Source organism: Cynocephalus volans, chromosome 5 (assembly GCF_027409185.1).
Source record: "Cynocephalus volans isolate mCynVol1 chromosome 5, mCynVol1.pri, whole genome shotgun sequence".
Lineage (NCBI taxonomy): Eukaryota > Metazoa > Chordata > Mammalia > Dermoptera > Cynocephalidae > Cynocephalus > Cynocephalus volans.
Genome location: NC_084464.1, coordinates 137,488,055 through 137,495,147, shown reverse-complemented (window position 1 = coordinate 137,495,147; position 7,093 = coordinate 137,488,055).

Sequence of the window (7,093 nt, the reverse complement as noted above, 5' to 3'; positions counted from 1 at the left end):
TAGCTTAAAGTCGGGTAGTGTTATGCCTCCAGCTTTATTTTTTTTGCTCAGCATTGCTTTGGCAACGTGTGGTCTTTTATTGTTCCATATAAATGTCTGGATAGTTCTTTCCATTTCTGAGAAAAATGTCTTTGGAATTTTGATGGGGATTGCATTGAATTTGTATATCACTTTGGGTAGTATGGACATTTTCACTATGTTGATTCTTCCAATCCAAGAGCATGGGATATCTTTCCATCTTCTTGTATCCTCTCTAATTTCTCTCAGCAGTGGTTTGTAGTTCTCATTATAGAGATTTTTCACCTCCTTGGTTAACTCAATTCCTAAGTATTTTATTTTTTTGGTGGCTATTGTAAATGGTCAGGCTTTCTTGATTTCTTGTTCTGCATGTTCACTATTGGAGAAAAGAAATGCTACTGATTTTTGTGTGTTGATTTTGTATCCTGCTACTGTGCTGAAATCATTTATCAATTCCAACAGTTTTTTTGTAGAGGTTTTAGGCTGTTCGGTATATAGGATCATGTCATCTTCAAACAGGGACAGTTTGACTTCATCTTTTCCAATCTGGATGCCCTTTATTTCCTTCTCTTCTCTGATTGCTCTGGCTAGTACTGCCAATACTATGTTGAATAGGAGTGGTGAGAGTGGGCATCCTTGTCTAGTTCCTGTTCTTAAAGGAAAAGCTTCCAGCTTTTCCCCATTCAGGATGATATTGGCAGTGGGTTTGGCATATATGGCTTTAACTATGTTGAGATACTTTCCCTCTATACCTAACTTATAGAGGGTCTTTGTCATGAATGAGTGCTGAACCTTATCAAATGCTTTTTCAGCATCTATAGAGATGATCATATGGTCCTTGTGTTTGAGTTTATTAATATGGTGTATCACATTTATTGATTTGCGTATGTTGAACCAACCTTGCATCCCTGGGATGAATCCCACTTGATCGTGGTGAATAATTTTACGTATGTGTTGCTGTATTCTGTTTGCTAGTATTTTAGTGAGGATTTTTGCATCTATATTTATCAAGGATATCGGCCTGTAGTTTTCTTTTTTGGTTATATCTTTACCTGGTTTGGGTATCAGGATGATGTTTGCTTCATAGAATGAGTTTGGGAGATTTGCGTCCGTTTCAATCTTTTGGAATAGTTTGTAAAGAATCGGTGTCAATTCCTCTTTGAATGTTTGGTAAAATTCTGCTGTGAATCCATCTGGTCCTGGACTTTTCTTTGTTGGGAGCCTTCTGATAACAGCTTCAATCTCCTTTATTGTTATTGGTCTGTTCAAATTTTCTACGTCTTCATGGTTCAGTTTTGGGAGCTTGTCTGTGTCCAGAAATTTATCCATTTCCTCCAGATTTTCAAATTTGTTGGCATATAGTTGTTTATAGTAGTCTCGAATGATTCCTTGTATTTCTGATGAGTCAGTTGTAATATCGCCTTTTTCATTTCTAATTTTTGTTATTTGAGTCTTCTCTCTTCTTTTTTTTGTTAGCCATGCTAATGGTTTGTCAATTTTATTTATCTTTTCAAAAAACCAACTTTTTGATTCGTTGATCTTTTGAATTGTTTTTTGGGTTTCAATTTCATTCAGTTCTGCTCTGATCTTAATGATTTCTTTCCATCTGCTAACTTTAGGTTTGGATTGTTCTTGTTTTTCTAGTTCTTTAAGGTGAAGTGTTAGGTTGTTCACTTGCCATCTTTCCATTCTTCTGAGGTGAGCATTTAATGCAATAAATTTCCCCCTTAATACTGCTTTTGCAGTATTCCACAGGTTTTGGTATGATGTATCATTGTTTTCATTAGTTTCAATAAATTTTTTGATTTCCTGCTTGATTTCTTCTTGGACCCATATGTCATTAAGTAGAATGCTGTTTAATTTCCATGTGTTTGTATAGTTTCCAGAGGGTTTTTTAGTTATTAATTTCTAGTTTTAATCCATTGTGGTCTGAGAAAATACATGGGATAATTCCAATTTTTTTGAATTTATTGAGACTTGATTTGTGACCTAATATGTGATCTATCCTGGAGAATGATCCATGTGCTGATGAGAAGAATGAATATTCTGAGGTTGTTGGGTGGAATGTTCTGTAGATATCCGCCAAGTCCATTTGGTCTAGAGTATTGTTTAGATCTTGTGCTTCTCTACTGATTCTTTGCCTAGATGATCTGTCTAATATTGACAGTGGGGTGTTCAGGTCCCCTGCTATTAAAGTATTAGTGTCTATTTCCTTCTTTAGGTCTAATAGAGTTTGTTTTATAAATCTGGCTGCTCCAACATTGGGTGCATACATATTTATGATTGTTATGTCTTCTTGATGGATCAGTCCTTTTATCATTAAGTAGTGTCCCTCATTGTCTCTTTTTATGGTTTTTAGTTTAAAGTCTATTTTGTCAGATATAAGAATAGCTACTCCAGCTCGTTTTTCTTTTCTGTTTGCATGGTAAATCTTTTTCCATCCTTTCACTCTCAGTCTATGTGAATCTTTATGGGTGAGGTGGGTCTCTTGTAAGCAGCATATAGTTGGGTCCTCCTTTTTGATCCAGTCAGCCAGCCTGTGTCTTTTGATTGGGGAATTTAAGCCTTTTACATTAAGAGTTGTTATTGAGCGGTGTTGATTTATTCCTAGGATTTTATTGGTTGTTTGGTTGTCTTAGGTGTCTTTTGTTCCTTGCTTTCTGATTTACTGTTTGGTTTCTGTGTTTGTTGGTTCCTTAGGTTGTACACAGCATTTTTGTTTGTTTGCTTTCTCTTCATGAATGCCATTTTTATTATACTAGTGGGTTTAGATTTTTCTTGGGTTTTTATGGCAGTGGTAGTTATTTTTCAGGAACCAAACCCAGTACTCTCTTGAGGATTTCTTGTAAGGGTGGTCATGTGGTAGTGAACTCCCGCAGTTTTTGTTCATCAGAGAAATATACTATTTGCCCTTCATTTCGGAAGGATAGCCTTGCAGGGTAGAGTATGCTTGGCTGGCAATCTTTGTCTTTTAGTATTTTGAATATATCATCCCGTTCCTTTCTAGCTTTTAGGGTTTGTGATGAAAAGTCTGATGTTAGCCTGATTGGGGCTCCCTTATAGGTGATTTGACGCTTCTCTCTTGCAGCTTTTAAAATTTTCTCTTTGTCTCTGAGTTTTGCCAATTTGACTATAACATGTCTTGGAGAGGGCCTTTTTGGGTTGAATACGTTTGGAGATTGTTGAGCTTTCTGGATCTGAAGATCCATTATTTTTCCTATACCTGGGAAGTTTTCTGCCACTATTTTGTTGAATATGTTTTCAATGCAATCTCTGTTTTCCTCCCCTTCTGGAATACCCATGACTCGGTTATTTGAGTGCTTAAGGTTGTCTGATATCTCTCTCAGATTTTCTTCAATGTCTTTGATTCTTTTTTCTTTTTTTTTTTTTTTTTGTCTGCTTGTGTTATTTCAAACAGCCCATCTTCAAGTTCAGAGGTTCTCTCTTCAATTTCAACAAGCCTGCTGGTTAAACTCTCTGTTGTGTTTTTTATTTCACTGAATAACTTCTTCAGTTCAGCAAGTTCTGCTACATTTTTTTTCAGGACATTGATTTCCTTGTACATTTCCTCTTTCAGGTCCTGTATACTTTTCCTCATTTCATCATGATGTCTAGCTGAGTTTTCTTGTATCTCATTCAGTTTCCTTAGAATTATCACTCGAAATTCCTTGTCAGTCATTTCAAGGGCTTCTTGTTCTATAGGATCTAGAATTTGGGATTTATTAACTATTGGTGGTGTACTTTCTTGATTTTTTGTATTTCTGGCATCTTTTTTTGATGTTTATTCATTGTGGCAGGGGGTTTCACAGTCCACCGGTTTGAGACTATTGACTAACTAAGATGTTGCTGTGGTTGCCAATTTGGTATGGCTACCTCCGTGACTGCACAGTTGTCCTCTAGTGCCTTTTGTGTGTGGTTGCCTTGGGTCTTGGGCCTCTCCGGGGAGCCACCTCTCTGGTCAGCTTGGACTCTGCTGGGCTGCTGGATCACAGGGCGGTACCGCAGGGTGTGTGGTCTCTGCTGAGCTTCCACTTCCCGTGCAGGAATTCTCCCTGTTCCGTGCGCTCTGGCCTGGGCTGTTGGATCACGCAGTGGTGACCCCACAGGGTGTGTGGTTTCTGTCGAGTCTCCGCCTCCCTAGCCGGACATCTTCCCACTCTGTGCGCATTGGGCTGGGCTGGGACATGTCTTCTGTAGCCCTCGTCTATCAGCTGGGCCTTCAAGACCCTGCTCAGCACCACCTCGGCCAGGAAGTCTATCAGGTTTCTGCTTGGCGCAGATGACTGGTCGCTCTGGGTGCCTTGTAGCACTGTGTAGATCTTTCTTGGGACTTATCACCTTCCTCCTGGTATAGCAGTTATTTGTGTACTTGTCTTATCTCCCAAACCAGCGCATGAGCTCCTCGGGGGAGGAGCCCACAGCACACGGTTCACCTTTGAATCCCCCCAGTGCGGACAAAGTCCGGTGCCCGCCTGCAGTCAGCTCTCTGGCAGGTTCAAGCATACTCGGGAACTCTCTGACCACACTATTCTTAACCAGAAATCAGTTAGGCATTTTTCCAAACTGGTGGCCGCAGAGATGGTATCTGCCTCCCGGTAACAGGAAGTTTACCGGGGGCTGGAGCCCAGGATGCAGTGGAGTGACAGTTGGCCTAGCCTGTACTTCCTTGCCCTCCCGATGCTGGCCGGGGACGCCCCATGCCACCAGCCCCACCAGAGAACTGCGGAGGGAGTGGGAGGGGAGGCCGGCCCGCAGGCCCCGGGAAGCCCTGTGCCGGGGCAAGTATGTGGGAAGGCTCAGTGAGGAGCCTAGCCGGGCGAGGAGGACAGGCTTGGCCGAGCCGGGCCAGAGCTGCCATCACCTGAGAAAATGGAGGCAGCCCCGGGGCCGGTGAGTGGCCCGGTGGGGCAGGTGGAAGCCGAGCGGGCGTCCGTCCCCCGAGCAGGGCCAGGCTGGGGGTCACTCACAGGGCTATGCTGTGTCAGGCGGCTCCCTCTCTGCCTCTGCGCCATCTCTGTCCCCGTTCTCAACCGCCGCTGCCTCGGGCTGCTCAGTCAGTCCCGCAGCGTGGCTCGGGCGCTCCCAGGAATCTTCTTTTATGCTGGCCTGAAACCTCGAATCCTGAATAGGGCAGCTGGCCACCTTCAGTGCGGCCCCGGCCTCCAGGATCCTGGCAGCGTCAACAGCAGCCACAACGCCGTGTTTCCTGTTTAGAGACTCGCTTTTGCAGCTAAGAAACAGTTCTTTTCCTGCTCCATACTTCAAAGATGTTGCCTGTAAATGAGGCAGCATCTCCTGCCAAGGGCAAAGTGGCAGTCAGCCCCCACGACCGGCCACCAGCAGCAGTCCTCCCTTCTCCCATAAGTATTTTTTTTAGCTAAACAGCCCTGTCTAAAAATCAAACAAGAATCAAGATTTCTAACCCTCTATAGTGTATGGAACTTATTTTGAAAAGAATACAAGGTAGAGGGGAAGTGACCTTTGGTTTGCATGGAATTCCTCCCACTGCTACAACAGAAATAGTGGAATCAAAAGGTTGGCCTGAATATTCTGGAAGCACCAAGTGTGTGTGGTCCTCCATATCTAGTAAGAAAAAAATGAACTTACCTGTTACTGTTACTGCTACCGGAGGTTCAGATGTGGTGATAGGCATGGCAGCAGGGATTGTAAGCCCTGGGACCTGTCAGTCACAGTCTTCAGCAGCTTGTCCCAACAGGTCAGACAGCTCCAAACTGGGCTCAGTAGGGGTTTTGGAGGGACTGGAGCAGGTCCAGAGATCCTTTTGCTACAGCCGACTCTCCAATGCCCCTTCTCACAACATAGGGGACAGGGCCCTGGTGGGGCCTTAGGTTTCAACAGACACTTGCCTAGTGCCCTGGTTTACTGCACTTGAAGCAGTTGCCTGGGGAAGCAATGGGAGGCTTATACTGAACCTTGCCTTGAGGTGTTTGTGGTTTCTGATTTTCCTGGATTGCAGCAGCCAGCAACTGGCATTTGATTTGGTCACGTTTTAGTTTTTGAGTTTTAGATTCCTCCTCTTGGCTTCAGAGTCAAGGTTGGTATATTATATTACAGCCTCGGTGAGGTGAGAAACAAAAAGTGCAGCGCTTTTGTTAGGTTCCTAAGTAACTTCCTTGATTTTGTTGTAATTGAATGCTTTTATTTTTTTTTATTTTTTTTTATTTTTTTTTTAAAGATGACCGGTAAGGGGATCTTAACCCTTGACTTTGTGTTGTGAGCACCACGCTCAGCCAGTGAGCAAACCGGCCATCCGTATATGGGATCCGAACCCGGGGCCTTGGTGTTCTCAGCACCGCACTCTCCCGAGTGAGCCACAGGCCGGCCCGTAATTGAATGCTTTTAAAGAAGCCTTTTTATCCCTTTTATGAGACATGTGAGCCATGTAACCTCTCTTTCTTCTATCTGGAGATTTTAGTTGATAGTTCCAATTTGAGTCAGTCTGTGGGATGATCGCAGGACCCAGAGGATACTGAGTCAGGATCCTGAGTGTGCCTGGTGTCTGCATGGGTTTGGGCTGTAGTCCAGACTTGGTCCTACTCCTCCAGGTTTAAAGTGGAAGAGAGGATAACATAAATGTCATGTCAAGTGAGAATTTTTTATGTATATTGAGAAGGATTTGTAGTATATGATCCTAATTGTTTTTCTATTTGAGCCATATCATTGAAGGAAAAGGGGACAAGGACCCTAACAATGTTCTCAGCTCCTGCTACCTCTCAAAGGGGACGAACAGGAGAAGCAGGGGGAGGCACAATGGTGGGGGAAGGTGGCAGCAGGGTAGTTTGATCATATCTGAAAACCTGACATTCCAGTCAAAGCCTTGGTAAAAAAAAAAAAACGAGTGTCTCCAATTGTGTCCTGTTTCAAGAATAGATCCTTATTGAACTTATGTAAATAACTATATTGTCATAAAATAACAATACTCATGAATAGTTTTTATGGGGGATACTAACATTAATAAGCACATATATTTTCACAGAACCTAACTTATAGCTTAGTGGGGCCACAGCCCTGTAGTTGCAGCAAGGCCAAAGCCCTTTAGTTGAAGGAATCGCCT